This window comes from Asparagus officinalis, chromosome 7, assembly GCF_001876935.1.
Source record: "Asparagus officinalis chromosome 7, Aspof.V1, whole genome shotgun sequence".
Taxonomy (NCBI): domain Eukaryota; kingdom Viridiplantae; phylum Streptophyta; class Magnoliopsida; order Asparagales; family Asparagaceae; genus Asparagus; species Asparagus officinalis.
In genome coordinates, this window is record NC_033800.1 from 144528750 (window position 1) to 144544738 (window position 15989).

At 37.9% G+C, this 15989-nt stretch overlaps 1 long non-coding RNA gene across 2 annotated transcripts; it reads left to right on the top strand.

Moving 5' to 3' along the window:
• On the top strand, nucleotides 304-12927 carry LOC109849266. 2 transcript variants are annotated; one of them, XR_002249054.1, is made up of 8 exons: nucleotides 304-664; nucleotides 748-793; nucleotides 2194-2371; nucleotides 2450-2536; nucleotides 9978-10048; nucleotides 10394-10493; nucleotides 10699-10838; nucleotides 12181-12927. It is a non-coding gene; the product is annotated as an uncharacterized LOC109849266 (long non-coding RNA). The 2 variants fall into 2 exon arrangements; XR_002249053.1 differs by having other exon boundaries at nucleotides 307-664; nucleotides 2194-2367.

Below are 15989 nucleotides of genomic sequence, written 5' to 3' on the forward strand. Positions count from 1 at the left end.
CACTTTGGGGTAAATTGTGTGATCCACATAAATAGTCGGTATTCAAGATACTAACATACATTATATCTTTGAAACTTTTTGGAAGTATTGCTCAAGCTCTTAATATTGCCTCTCAAAGATAATATTCCGGGTCTAATTGCTCATGGTATTATGCTCACCGCTACCCAATATGTGAATGTGGACAACAGGATTTGACCATTACGGGGATTCAGTAAAGCATGCGCTTGTGAACAAATTGAATATAGACCACATGTAATATTATGGAAGGAATTTTCTCCTATATTATGAGAGGAATGGATTACTCATTCCATGAAGAGCATTTTACTTCTCTTATTAAAAAAAAAAGGAATGAAAAGTTTCTAAAGAACATTGAAAAGATTTTCTATTTAGGCTTGGAGTAGACCATCAAAAGACGGGAGGCGTGAAGCCTTTACTTGGGCCCAATTTTTCTAGACCCAGATCCTGTTGTATATTGGTGAACCCGACCCGCTTCGCCGTCGCGGCCAAAAGCGTCCGAGGGGAGAAGAAGAAATGCTCCGGGTGTCATCCGAGGAAGGCAGCCGCCCGGCGGGAGAACTCCGTCGACATCTACCGCCAACTCGGCCGATCTCTTCACGATCTCCAGCAAGCTTCCGATCGAATCGTTGACGGCATTTCTGAAAAAGTTCATGAAATTCCTCTTTACCTCAGTTTTCCTTTTTAAAACCTAATTTGTCCTCTTAACTCTTTTTAATTGTATTTGTTTAGACTCCAAAAGAGAAGCAGAAGCTAGCACAGGATTCAGACAGCAAAGGTGAATATTTGATCAATTGCTCTATCTTTTAAAGAGGTTTGGACAAAAATATGCAGTTTCATCCTTGATCCTACTGTATTTCCTAGGGAACATGTAAATTAAGCAGGATGGTTTCAAGTTAATAGCAGTATTTTGCTTGCATGGACACTTCTATTATGAACTTGTATGCAGAAATTTAGAATTTGTATATTGATCTGTAAATTGTAATGACCATGTCTACTTTTGTTGACCAGTGGCGGAGCCAGGATTTTGTTCTAGCGGTATCGTCCCTATATAACTTATTAGACTATCTACATTGACAATGTTCTAATCTTATCCTCCTTAGTGGTGTCCTGCATAGTAAGTACAAGTAAAACTAAATAAAAATGTGGATAAAGTAAGCAATCTAGTGGTGTCCGGTGACATGTGACACGAACGGACAGTATGTAGCTCCGCCACTGTTCTTGACTGTTTCTTAAAATTTTACAGTGAGAGGGGTACTGTACTGTACCTTAATTTAGCAAAAGTTATCACAGGATGGAAATAGAAGGGAGGAGAAAATGGGGAAGGGAGTAGAATTTCAGTGAATCTAAGAAGCTTCTTTATGATCTGAATGTTCTATCAGAAAATACCTTGATAGCATATTCTTTGCCTAGGTTTGTGTTTTGCTAAAAAAAATTTATGGTACCTAGTACTAGTTTTAGGAGCTGACCAACTGAACATTATCTTTTAACTCAGATCTAATACTAAATAGCAAAAATCTGTTGTTGAAAATTGATAATTAACACAGGATACAATATTTCTAAATGAAAGTAGGACACAATACTGCCATGATTTTCTGAAACTAGATAAGAGAAAGAAAATTAGGTGAAAATGTTGCTTATCGAAGACAACTTTAGCCTGATATCCAAAATCTTAGGACTAGGGCATAAAATTCACGGATCTAGTTGAGTACTGTGACATGGCTATAGAACGTTACATCTTTGTGTTCATTCTTCCTAACTGGATTCTAAAAGATCGATATTTTACAGAAAATACTATAACCATTGCAATGCTGCCTAGAAAATTACGGTCATACTGGTATTAGTAATCTGATTTTCTTTATCATATTCTAGAGAAAAGCATGATATAAAATGGATCTGCTTGAAATTCCTTGTGATCAGCGGTCATTCTTTTGACATATTTCATGATTCTGGCAGCGAAATTACTTCTTGATGACATGTTGGAGATTTTCATAGATGCAAATGTGTGCACACACTTCTGATTACATATGCACACATTTTTACATTATGTAGTTTGCGTCATGAATACTTCACATGAACACATGCTTCCACGTGTGCAATTTAACTATGCATTATCTTTGTCTTACGCTCATCAAAAGCTTCTTTTTTTTTCTTTAATTTTTACTTGTTGTGTAATAGGCCAAGGTTGATGCTATATCTCGTTCCAGGCAACCGCTCATTGTTAAGCCTCCATCAAGGTATCCGTCAGGTTGTATTACTGAAGAGGACTTCTCCCCATTATTTCATTATAAGGATGAAAGGGTTGGAGACAGGTTTCTAACAAAAGTTTCCGTGGATGGAGGGTTGAATAGAGTATGTGGGTCATTATCCTTAGTTTCATTCTCTAATTACATTATGTTCCAGGGTTCATTATTCACTGATTGCTTTTTTATAGGAATTTGGACAGGATGCAACACTGGAGCTTTATCAATTCTTCTCCGAAGAAAATATTAAATGCCCATCAAAGGGACAACAACCAAAGGTTAGTATAAACAAAATGTTAAATTAGTTGTTTCACTTTCCTGTGTTCGTATGTTAATGTGGTAAATTTACAACAATTTTGTTTCACTTTCCTTGTTAAATTAGTTGGCCCTTGAAATACGATGCATCCTTGTATCCCAGTTCTTTGATATGGGCCTAATAATAATCTATTCAGCTGAATTATTTGCTCCTCCGCTAAGATGGTAATATCCATATCCATATATTTGCACCCTCAATCCTCATTTCTCCACAATCAACATCTGCTGTGAGTCTGTCTTCCTACTTATAATTTTCCATGATATATTTTTGGTCCATCTTTTGTATATTTATCTCTCAAATGTTCTTCAAGATATGCCATTTTCGTTGGATTCATAGGATACAAGTGCTTAACAAATAAATTAAGTTGATAATTTTCTATGAATCAGAATTTGATATTAGCTGCAAACCTTCACACAGCAAACTACTCCCAGCAACACCTACATACACTCACTGACAAGGCATGCACATGTTGGGAGATTACTTAGATTCCCCTATTTCCAGACTTAAGAGGAAGCGAAATAAATGCGCAAAATGGGGGACACGCAAGATTTACGTGATTCGGCACAAAATTGCCTACGTCCACGGGCTGCTGCAGATCTTTCACTATGAAGAGAAATTTTACAACACTCTCAATTTTCTCACAACTCAATCCCACTCTGAAAATTGCTCATAATTTTCTCTCACAAAGACTTTTCTCTAAGCCTCTCTTTTCTCTCTCTTGCTCTTCTATAAGAGGAGTTGTTTCTGGGATGAGATTTCCTTAAGAGTTTGAGTTCTATTTATAGTGTTTGGAAAAACACTATGCATCAATATTTTATTAATGGTGGGCCCGCGGTGGGGCCCACATACAATTGTTTTCTTGCTCTGGGACCCGCTCACCTATCCTCTTTTGATGCTTTGTCAAAAAATGCTGGCTTGGTTTCTTTGGACGGTGGTTGCAGTCAAAAAAAATATGGGCGGCTCCTTTTTATTTTTGACCGTTTGCTTCTCTTAATCAGAGAAGTCCTTCCCCCTTCTTTGACTAACAATCTTCCACTTGAAGACTGATTTCAATCTGTCTTCACATCTCGATCTATGCAGTAGCTCTTCCCCGGTCTTGATACTATTGTAGGCCAACTGAAGCTGAACACAGCTTCAGTTTGTCAGTAGTCATCGTCTTTGTCAGCATGTCTGTCGGATTTTGAGGTCCACTGATCTTTTCAAGCTTCAAAATTCCATCTTCCAGAAGTGACCGGATAAAATGATACCGTATCTGTATGTGCTTCGTTCTGGAATGGAAAGACGGATTCTTCGCTAGATGAATAGCACTTTGACTGTCGCAGTATAAAACATTGTTTTCTTATTTCTTGCCTAATTCATCCAAGAAACTTTAAAGTCACATAATTTCCTTGCTGGCTTCTGTAACAACGACATATTCTACTTTAGTTGTGGAGAGAACAACTATCTTCTGCAATTGAGAAGCCCAACTCACTGTAGTACCTCCTAGAGTATATACATACCCTGTAGTGCTCTTTCTGATATCAACATTTCCTGCTAGATCAGCATCTACATAGCCTGTTAGTATTGTATCTTCACCTTTGAAACAAAGTGTTTTACCTTTGATGCCTCGTAGATATCTGAGGATCCATTTGACTGCTTCCCAGTGTACCTTGCCTGGATCATTCATGCATCTGCTAACAGCTCCCACTGCTTGAGCAATATCTGGTATTGTACAGACCATGGCATACATCAGACTTCCAATTGCTAAGGCGTACGTGACCTTCGTCATGTGTTCGGTGACTGTTCTTTGGAAAGTCTGAAATGAACACCTAAAGGTGTACCCACTGGTTTTGCATCTTGCATGTTGAACCTAGAGAGTACTTTGTTGATGTACTCAGCCTGTGATAACATCAAGGTCCTAGACTTCGTGTCTCTCTTGATCCTCATTCCAAGAATCTACTTTGCAGCACCAAGATCTTTCATTGCGAACTGCTTTGATAATTTTTGCTTCAAATTTATAATCTCTTGCAGATCTGATCCTGCAACGAGCATGTTATCAACGTATAATAATAAAATAATAAAGCTATTGTCAAACTTCTTGAGATAGCAACAATGATCTGCTTGGCATCTAGTGAAACCGTTGATGCTCATAAAGCTGGAGCTTGTTTCAATCCATACAAGCTCTTCTTCAAACGACATACTAGATTTTCCTTGCCTGTCTTTATGAAGCCTTCTGGTTGCTTCATATAAATCTCCTCCTCCAAATCACCATGAAGGAAAGCTGTTTTTACATCTAACTGTTCAAGATGTAAATTCTCAGCAGCTACAATTTTCAACACTAATCTGATTATAGTCAGTTTCACGACCGGGGAGAAAATTTTATTATAGTCAATACCTTCCTTTTGCTGAAAGCCTTTGACAACCAATCTTGCCTTGTAGCGCTTGTTCCCATCATGTTCTTCTTTGATCCTGTAAATCCATTTGTTATGAAGAACTTTCTTACCTAGTGGTAATTCAGCTAAGTCCCACGTCTGATTTGACATGAGCGAGTCCATCTCATCTTGCATAGCAGACTCCCACTTGACTGAATCCTTCACCTGTATTGTTTCGTCATAACACTCCGGTTCACCACTGTCAGTCAGCAACAGGTAGTGCAAAGAAGGCGAATAACGCTGGGTTGGCTTAGGAATTCTGGAGGAGCGTCTCACTTCTGGCGTGCTTGGTTCTTCTTGAACTGCTTCAGGGCTAGTCTGAATATCCTTTTCAGAAATCTCCTCAAATTCAACAAATTCTTTTGTTTCAGCTTTTGTACTGGAGCTACTTGATTCTGCAGTTGATCTGTCTTTGTACATCATATTCTCGTTGAATATGACATCTCTGCTTCTGATGATCTTTCGATTTTTATAGTCCTAAAATTGGTAACCAAACTCATCATCACCATAACCAATAAAAACACATTTGTTAGATTTGGCATTAAGTTTACTTCTTTCAGCAGAATCTATGTGTACATAAGAGATACAACCAAAAATTCTTAAATATGAAAGGTTTACCTTTTTTCTGCTCTAAGATTCTTCTGGTATTCCACCATCCAAGGGAACTGAGGGTCCACGGTTGATTACGTAGGCTACGGTATTGATAGCTTCAGCCCATAGAAACTTGGGCAGTCCGGCATGTATCCTCATGCTTCTGGCACGTTCATTCAAAGTTCTGTTCATGCGCTCTGCTACGCCATTTTGCTGTGGTATCATGGGAACTATTTTCTCCATCTTGATCCCGTTGTTTGCGTAAAATTCTTTGAATCTACTGTCTTTGTACTCTCCTCTGTTGTCTGACCTCAACCGCTTTATCTTCAGACCAGTTTCATTTTCTACCATGACCTTCTATTTTCTGAAGGTATCAAAGACTTATGATTTCTTCTTTAGAAAATAGACCCATACCTTCCTTATAGAATCATCAATGAAGGTGACATAGTACAGTGAGCCTGTAAGAGATGAAACTGGAGATGGCTCCCATACGTTGGTATGAACCAATTCTAACCTTTCTGTCTTGGGTGTCTTGCCAATCTTTGTAAAACTGATTTTCTTCTGTTTGCCAAAGATACAATCCTCGCATAGGCCGACATCTACATTCTTCAGATCCGGCAGCTTCCCTTTTGACAGAAGTATCTTCATCCCTTTCTCGCTCATATGGCAAGGCCTTTGGTGCCATAGGTTTGATTTTTCATCTGCATCTGTTACTGCAATGATATTCTCTAAGTTAGAGGTTATATAGAGAGTACCATTTTTATTACCTCGAGCAATGACGAGTGCTCCTTTGGTAATCTTCCATTCATGACCCGAGAATGTTGTACAATAACCCTCTCCATCAAGCTGTCCCACAGAGATCAAATTTCTTCTAATACCAGGAATATGTCTCACTCCTTGCAACTTCCACGTGGTCTGATTTGGCAATTTTAATCGGATGTCTCCCTTGCTAATAATTTTTAAGGTTTCATCATCTGCTAGATGTACCTTTCCGAAATCACCGCTGATGTAGTTCTCCATGATTTCTCGGCATGGGGTGGAGTGAAAGGATGCCCCTGAATCAAGAATCCATGATTCAATCGGACTATTGACGCTTAGAATCATAGCATCACCTCCTTCCTCGGTCACGTTGGCAGACTCCTGTGCGCCGGTGTTTTTCTTCGGTGCCCGGCACTCCCTCTTGAAATGACCTTTCTTGCCACAATTGTAGCATTTGAAGTCTTTCTTTCCTGATCTAGATTTGCTCCTTCTAGATTTTGATCTGCCATGATTTGAACTTCTTTTTGAAGTTCTTCCCCTAGACTCCGTGTGTAAAGCTGAGGAGGTTGAAGCTTCACCTGATTCTCTCCGCCGAATTTCTTCACTAAGAACCAGATCACGAACGTCATCGAACTTCAACTTGTTGCTTCCCGATGAGCTACTCACAGCCGTGACTGTAGCGTTCCAGCTTTCTGGTAGGGAAGACAAAAGAATCAACGCTTGAACTTCCTCATCAAACTCAATCCCAACTGAACTCAACTGGGTTGTGACTATGTTGAGTTCATTGAGATGTTGAGCTAGCGATGCGCCTTCTGTCATCCGCAAATTGAACAGCCGCCTCAATAAGTAAACTTTGTTTGAGGCAGATGGTTTCTTATACATGCTGCAGAGAGCCGCCATAAGACCTGTCGTGGTCTTTTCCTTTGCTATGTTGAAAGTAACATTACGGGATAACGTCAATCGGATAACTCCAAGGGCTTGTCTGTCGAGAAGAGCCCACTCTTCATCCTTCATATTATCTGGCTTACTTCCTGAGAGAGGTTGATACAGCTTCTTCTGGTACAGATAATCTTCGATTTGTATCTTCCAAAAGCCAAAGTCCACACCATCGAACTTTTCAATTTTCACCTTCCCTTCATCTGTAGCCATCGCTCCCACTCGAATCTGACTTTCTCTGGATCGTTTCTGATAATTTCTGCAAACCACCGTGTATTAAAACACCTCTGTCGACAAGTCGATATCGTCGGCAAAATTTCACTATTCACGAAATTCACTATTCATGTGAATAGTAATTATTCAGATTCCCCTATTTCCAGACTTAAGAGGAAGCGAAATAAATGCTCAAAATGGGGGACACACAAGATTTACGTGGTTCGGCACAAAATTGCCTACGTCCACTGGCTGCTGCAGATCTTTCACTATGAAGAAAAATTTTACAACACTCTTAATTTTCTCACAACTCAATCCCACTCTGAAAATTGCTCATAATTTTCTCTCACAAAGATTTTTCTCTAAGCCTCTCTTTTCTCTCTCTTGCTCTTCTATAAGAGGAGTTGTTTCTGGGATGAGATTTCCTTAAGAGTTTGAGGTCTATTTATAGTGTTTGGAAAAATACTATGCATCAATATTTTATTAGTGATGGGCCCGCGGTGGGGCCCACGTACAATTGTTTTCTTGCTCTGGGACCCGCTCACTTATCCTCTTTTGATGCTTTGTCAAAAGATGCTGGCTTGGTTTCTTTGGGCGGTGGTTGCAGTCAAAAAAAAATGTGGACGGCTCCTTTAAAACATGTGGACGGCTCCTTTTTATTTTTGGCCGTTTGCTTCTCTTAATCAGAGAAGTCCTTCCTCCTTCTTTGACTAACAGCACAAACCTCATATGGGGCTCACCCATTACCTTGTGCTTAACAGTTACGTAATAGACATGGAATATTTCTTTATACTAATAACTCCTTTTGGCCTTCCGAAAGAGTTAACTTTCCTTGAGCCGTCCATTTAGGGCGCGTTTGGGTAATTTTTTTAAGGGTGAAAAGCTGACATTTTGTCAGAAAATGTCAGCTTTTCACCCAAAAACGCCTCTCAAATGTCAGAAAATGTCAGCTTTCCACTCTTAAAACCTCTCAAAAACAACAAAACAAACAGCCCCTTACAGCAGCTATAAATGCCTCTCCCTTTCAAAACCTATCCCTATGGCCCCTTCTCCATAACTCTTTTCTTACTTCTATATTCTTCTCCTTCATCCTGTAGATCTGCCCCGCTCCTAATTGTCTTCTCTTTGGTAGGTTCTATGATTTATCTCTTATGTGGAACTTGTGGATGTCGATACTAACATAAATATACCAAAATCAAATATATTCTTCTTCTTCTTCTTCTTGATCTCAACCCGGTAATGAAATTTACCTAATACAAATCCATTATAATTCAAATCTAATTTTGCACTTTCAGACCCAAAAAAAAGTAATAGAAAAATAACAACAGCGATCATAAAGCCTTTATATCAAAATTTTGGGATTTGGGATCGTCTATCTAATAGAAAAGCCAATTATCTTTTTCAGCTGCTGCAGTGAAATTCCTTATATAACAAAGAGACACGCTGCCTGTAGAGAGAATTCGCCTATTGAATGGTTCCAAGCTCAGTTTCCAGGACGAAAGAAACTTGACAGTGAAACATAAATATAGACACCACATATGAACCCAAAAATTAGTCAGGACCAATGTCTAATATGTGATTGTTCTGAGCTTTCTCCTCTTCATTGTAACATGTCCAATCTCTAACGCCTTCTCTCTCCACCAGATTAACACTCACCTGGTTTAATCTATCACAATAGGTGAGGGGTAAAAAGAAGGAAAAATGGGATTTTATATTTTAAAACCTGTATAAAAGGCTGACTAACTAAAATTACAGCTTAAAACATCAGACTCAAGCTTTCTTTAGTTTTCTCAATTGTTGTAGTTTATCCTTCTCTCAATCTCCTTTTCCCAATTCTCCGTAGATTATCACAAGTGTTTAATTGATCCTTGTAGCCCCATTTTGAGCTCTCTTTTGCTTATTTATTTTGGAGTTCCATTATTATAGTATTTTTTCCAGTGTGTCTGAGATGCTCATTTTGCTTAACTTCCTTAGACATTCTCATTCTACTATAGCTTCTTTAGAAAGCAAACATTCTAATTCTGAGTCAAGCCAACTGCCTTTAAGATCCACTAAGTGTTCTAGAAGTTTTAATTAGGACCGGTTTAGGGTTGACTGCTAGTTGGTGGAACAGAATGTTACTTGTTCCGATTCACTTGGCATTGAGATAGAAATTGCAGAACTGCACTTTTTTCTGCTAGTCCATATTCCTAGCTATATCCAATCAATGTTTTCTCCTTCATAACTTCTGGACTCTTAAACACCACGATGATAAAGAGAGTACATGCTTGATTTTTGAGGTAGATGAAACAAATTCTTCTTGTCGCTGATATTTTCTTCTGCTAAGCATGTTTCCAGTAGGTATACATCCTGAATGTAACATATCATCATTTTGAATCTAAAGATGCTGGATTTTGATGTACTACTTCATTGAACGTCTTATGCAAAAGATATTCTTTCCATATTTTCAGATTATAAAGAGTGTTTGGCTGACTTCTTCCTGTACTGATCTAGGCGAAAACAGGTTTGGATGTCAATACATTTTTAGAGGATCTTCTTGAAGCACCAAAGTTTGGGAGGAGCAGGTAACTGTTTTCATGCTTATTTGACCAATTCTTTATGCTTTATAATTTATATGTTCCAACATAGTTGGCAATAAAATCTTATCATGGTGTCTTCGCGCTCTTTGTGAGATTTGATTTAATGTTCCTATCCCTTCTTAAGAAGGAAAAGAAATATTTACTTCCATATTCCTGTACCTTCTCACTATGATTAACATATTGTATTCATTATTTATTGGTTTGGCTGGACTAATTATATGTCATTTTAACCAGAAATTATACACGTTATGTTATTATCTTAGAACTTCCTTAAGCGATATCGTTTCATGGTGGAAATTTGTAACAACTGGGTGATCTTTTTATTTTCAGCTTACTATAGAAGAATATAGATGCCCGGGATGTTCCGCTGGATCCTAAGAAGCAAAGGCTGCCACCTGTGCCTCCTAGTTTGCTTCTGCATAATATTCCAGTAAGAATCATACTTATCTTTTGTCTGCGGCTCGTGCATGAATTTAGTTTTTCTCTTTAGAGTTCTTGTTAATGTCTTTTTTTAAGGAAAGGTGGAAAAGTTCTTGTTGATGTTCCTGATTTACTTTTCTCTCTCTCTCGATCCATGTTTCGCAAGTTATGAAAGAACACTTCCATTATTTGATTCCTAACTTTTGATTTTGCAGTCGCTTCGAAAATCAGAAGATTCTCAGTCAGCAGCTAGTGCTAAGCCACCGCATGATATGAAGCTCTCAGATACTCTACCTGAACTTTAACCATCCGAAGAAGGAACAACCGTGCTGATCCAATGTCTTCTATCATCACTGTGAGTGATGCTCTGACCTTTAATCGTTGTAAAAAATTCGATATCATGTAAACCAGGACTCACTATTCGTGCAATACTTCAATTTTCTTCTTTTAAGGATGATCATATTAATATTATTATGATATTATCTATTACCCAGATGTTTCCTTGTTGCTTTTCTTCAAAGCACAGTGCTGAGAATTATCTTTACTATTTCGTTCTATATTTTTCTTTCTTTATGACAATCAACAACTGCCAAATAGTATAAATACAAGTAGTATATATCAGAAACTTATTTCCAGAAATTATCTCTTATGAAAATCAGCTCATGTTGACAAGGGTCCATGAAGGCATCAGTTACATCCTGCACTCATTTTTTTTTGTTGAAGCAGCTACTCTGTTTGGAATTTGCATAGTACGTACGATTAAGGTTAATTTAATGATTCACAAAGGAATCGTGTGGTTGCATTTGCATGTGGTAAGACAATAGAAAATGTTGACGCAGCCGAGGAATTGTCATTTACAATGTTCGTAGGAAGCAAAGATCCAACGCTCGACGCTTCGATATTAGATCCATAGTAACAACCGAGTTCCGCTAGCTCTTAGCACCCTTCGATCTTTTCCATGAGCTGATGGTATTCAGTCCGTTAAATCTCACAGCAACTCGAAACGCTAAGCATGGATCTTGTCTCCTCTCTGATCGCCAAAATGCACCGCCGACTCGGACGCACGAAATCCCAGACCGTCGCCCTCAAATGCCTCCTCCTCCTCCACCACCTCCTTCAAACCCTCCCCTTAAACCACCCCTTCCGCTCTGACATCCTCTCTGCCCGCGAAAATTCTCTTCTGTCGCTCTGCCCTTTCCATCTTCGCAAAATGCACGGCGACCGGTTGTCGTTCTTTCTTTCGTACTCTCGCTTGCTCGAAGGAGTTGTGAACCGTCATCTACTTTTGACCGGTTGTCGTTCTTTCTTTCGTACTCTCGCTTGCTCGAAGGAGTTGTGAACCGTCATCTACTTTTAATGTCCAAGCCGCTGCAGCAAGCGCAACATCTGCAGGTAGGGCGCGAAAAAATATTCATATCCGCTAAGATACGGATACGGATACTACATATATCTGTCATACGGTTTCAATTGTTCCAACAGGAACATATTAATGAATTTTCTTGCATAATATGGCATAATATGACATGTATATTTTAAATTGGGTTACTTGCGCGTAACCACCTCATGTATACCTTTTCGTCGGCTCACCCTCATGCATAGCTTGAGTTAGCACTAAATCCATCTCGACTCATTTGGTAAGTGAATGCAAACATGGTACTCCGATCCGTGTCTGACCCATTTGCACCCCCTCTCTGCAGGGCCTGATTGACAGTGCCATGGACTGCGTGCCGAGGGGCGCCGCGGCACGAAGCCCCGTTGTGCGCTCGGTGATGCGGCGGTTCGAGAGAGCGTGGTATCGTACCTCGCAATGCAGCAGAATCTGTCGATGGTGCTCGACGGAATTCTGCAGATGTCCTACCGGAGTTGTGTGGAAGGGCTCGGGGTATATAAGAAGGCGTCCGAGCAAGCAGTCAGGCTTGGCGAGTTTTATCAGTGGTGTAGAGAGATGGGGTATTGCGCGCCATACGAGTATCCTTTTGTCGAGAAGATACCTGCGATTCAGGTCGTTATGCTCGAGGCTTTCGTCGAGCAAATGTGGCGGACGACGGAGGACGAGGACGAGGCTTCGTCGGAGACGATGGTTGAAGAGAGAGGGAGAGATATGCAGGTTGTGGTTTCTTTTGAGTGGGAGAAATTTGAAGAAGAAGAAGTGGTGAAGCCATTGATTGAGGTTGAAGATGATGATAGAAGTTGGGAGGTTGAGCTTGAAGATTCAGTTAAGCTAATTTGGAACAGAGAAGTGGGTGAGAAAATGAGAGATGAAAAAAGTTTGCAGCTGTTCAGTCCTGATTTGTTCAATCCTTTCTTTTGGTAATTAATGTGATTATGATTAATTTTTTTGTTATTCAAAAATTACGTTCCATTAGAGGAACTAACTTTATTCGAAATTCTTGAGTAGAAATATATACTTTTCATTATCATGGTTCGTGTTGGACCATCAAAAATATGTCGACTACAGAACTCAAGGCACATGATAGGAGAACGACTATAGGACTCATTGATTAATTCTCATTTCATTATTCAAACTTCTTCATGAGTTTTGGCGTTGGTCTATCTTAACAAAAGAGGAATTAAAAATTTTTCATGTTGTTTTGCTACAGGGACCTAAAATATGGGATCAATAGGAGGGACAAGTGAGGTGTCCCCCTCCTATTGGATAATGAGTTGGTCATCATTAATGATGACCAACTCATTATCTAATAGAAGGTGGACACCTCACTTGTCCCCTCTATTGGTCTCATATTTTGGGTCCTTGAGGAATTTTTCTTCGTGTATATATATATATAAAGAACCGGTGATGAATAAAGAAAGGGATGTAAACACTGTCATGCTCCTGCCCCACTAACACTTTAATGCGATGTAAGCATTGGGATATGTATTGAGTGCAACAGGTGATTTCACTCGATACATTATCAAAATTGACTAGTCAATTTTGTACTTGACCCCTTAGATTTACATTATAAAATATTTAATCTCTCAATCAATATCCGACGTGACACTAAGTTTGGGGTATCACAATTCACAAGTACATTCTCCTTTCTGACTCAATCATACACACAGGAAGTTATATGGGCTTTTCTTTCTTTGTTTGTTTCTTTTTTTTCCTGTGTGCTCAATCTTCATATAAAGCTAAGGGGCCGAGAGTTCAGATTCTCCATTTGCAACAATAGAAGTATACGAGTATATCCGTAGTTTGGCTATAGTACAGGAAGTCTATCCACAACTAATTAAAATTATTGTCTGGAAATAAGATTATTTTTTAAACAAGCAAATATTATAAAATTAAGATATAATGCGTAAAATGCTAAATTGGGGTCCACCATCATTTGAGCAGCACAAATTCTGGCCCACCACCTATTTAATCAACGTTAACTACTTATATCAACGGCTAACTAATCTTTTCTATTTTGAAACACTAAAAGAGCATAAAATAGAAATAAATCTTACCTAACCAATTAGCTAGATTAATTTTTATTTTGGATTAACTACTTTAAGCCTTCTCCTTAATCTGCCTTTGATAAAACTTTTGTTACACTAATTGAACTTCAGATGACATTACTTCTTTCGTTATGTTGAGATGTCACGCTAGATTTTTCATGTGACTGTATTAGTACTTAGTTTTCATTTAATTTTAAACAAGGACTAAATTATACTCTAAATTAATGAAGTACAAAAAGTAACTCTCTCCAAGATTCAGAGACTGTCAGTACCAACAAATTACTTTGAAGGGTGTGAATTATACTAGCATAGTAATACATATAAAGGAATGTATCTGCAATTAACTCTTCTTATTATGTCTTTGCATTTTTTTTTCCTCCATATTTATTTGTTAATGGTTTTCTTTTGGATGGAAAACCAGCAGTTGAAAAGAACTAATTTCGATCGACATGACGTACCATCTCCTATAATTTTTGTTAGGTTTCTTCTTCATTAATTTTTATTTTTATTTCGTGAAAGAAGTTCACTTGTTGATATATGGCAATTTTTGGTCATATTATATATATTCACACATTCACACACACTCTATCTCTCTCTCATGCATTAATGAAGCTCTTGCGAGTAATTATTGTATAAGTTTTTTTTTTAGAAAAAGGATGGAATACCACAAAGGTATTTCAGCCAGCTAATTATTGTATAAGTTGAGTGTTTTTCTATTTGGCAAGGAAAAACATCTTGAGAAATAACAAAAGTCTAAGGTAAATTTTATCGTAAACTATTTTCATCAGTGAAAAACATCACCAACATTAAACTGTAGAGAAAAATATCGCAAATTTTCAAAATTATCTCGTGAATTATATACCATGATTTTTTTTAATGTTTTAGACAACTATCATGGATGTTTGGATAAAGTCACTTAACTGTTAGATCTAATAAAAAACTTAAGATCTAAACCATAAAGCCATGATTAATTCGAAGAGATTAACAAGAATCAAAAGAGTGGAAGCTTATACCTGAATCCATAGATGAAACCAGAGATGGGTTTTGGATCTTCTAACCTTAGGGTTTTCTCTATAGCCGAATTTCTCTCTAGATTGGGGTGAAGAAAATTAGAGAAAGTAACCCTAGATTATGGACCATAACCCCTTATTTATAGATATTATAAATTTACAATTTGGCCCTTCAACAAATCATAATTACAACCTGGTATCTGCACATATAACCCCATGATTTATTTAAATACCCATTAACCCAAATTAATTGATCACTTTAGTGGATTATCCTGAAAGATAGCAATACACATTGATTAATCATATGTGCTCACAAATAGATTTATTAGATTAAATCCAACATTAACTACCATGTTAATTTATTGGTAATATTGTTGGATAACTCTCACTGCCATTTGTCTGCTGCATGTATACTTTTTTCAAAAGTTTATGATATTTCTATGAATTTGAAAGTTTATGGAATTTATCTGTAATAAAAACATTAATTTTTATAGTACTCCAAGCCCTAGTGACCATCACCACATGGTCAAATTGGCTGAAATAAACTTCAGTTCCAGTATTATTTTCAAAAAAATTACATGTTCTAGAACTAATTTATAGTGTGAGACAACATGATAACCTAGGCTTTCTTTTGAAATTTTCTTTTCTTTTATAGAAAGCCTGATTGATTATAGGCACGATTGTGAATTATGCGCAAATACTAGCTAGCTAGGTGTAGTCTAGATCATGAACACCATTATTTTCAATATGCGGAGGCTGATGTGTCCTCGTGAGTCTCTATTAATTTGATGTTAAACTCTGCTTCGTTACTTATGTGATTGAGCGTGAGCTGCCTGACCGTTATCATGTTAGATCAGCCACCTGAGATTTTTGATGAATATTGTGACTTGTGAGCAAGTCTTAACTTTTTGTCTTTTGAGAACCGACACAAAACATGCTATTGTTCATAGGTGGGTGGCCCTAAGTTGTTATTTCATAGTTGTTTTTTAATATAGTGGGAAGCTACCCTCGTATTTCATTAATAAGAGTTTAACGAAACAGTCCATAGTTTTTTTTTT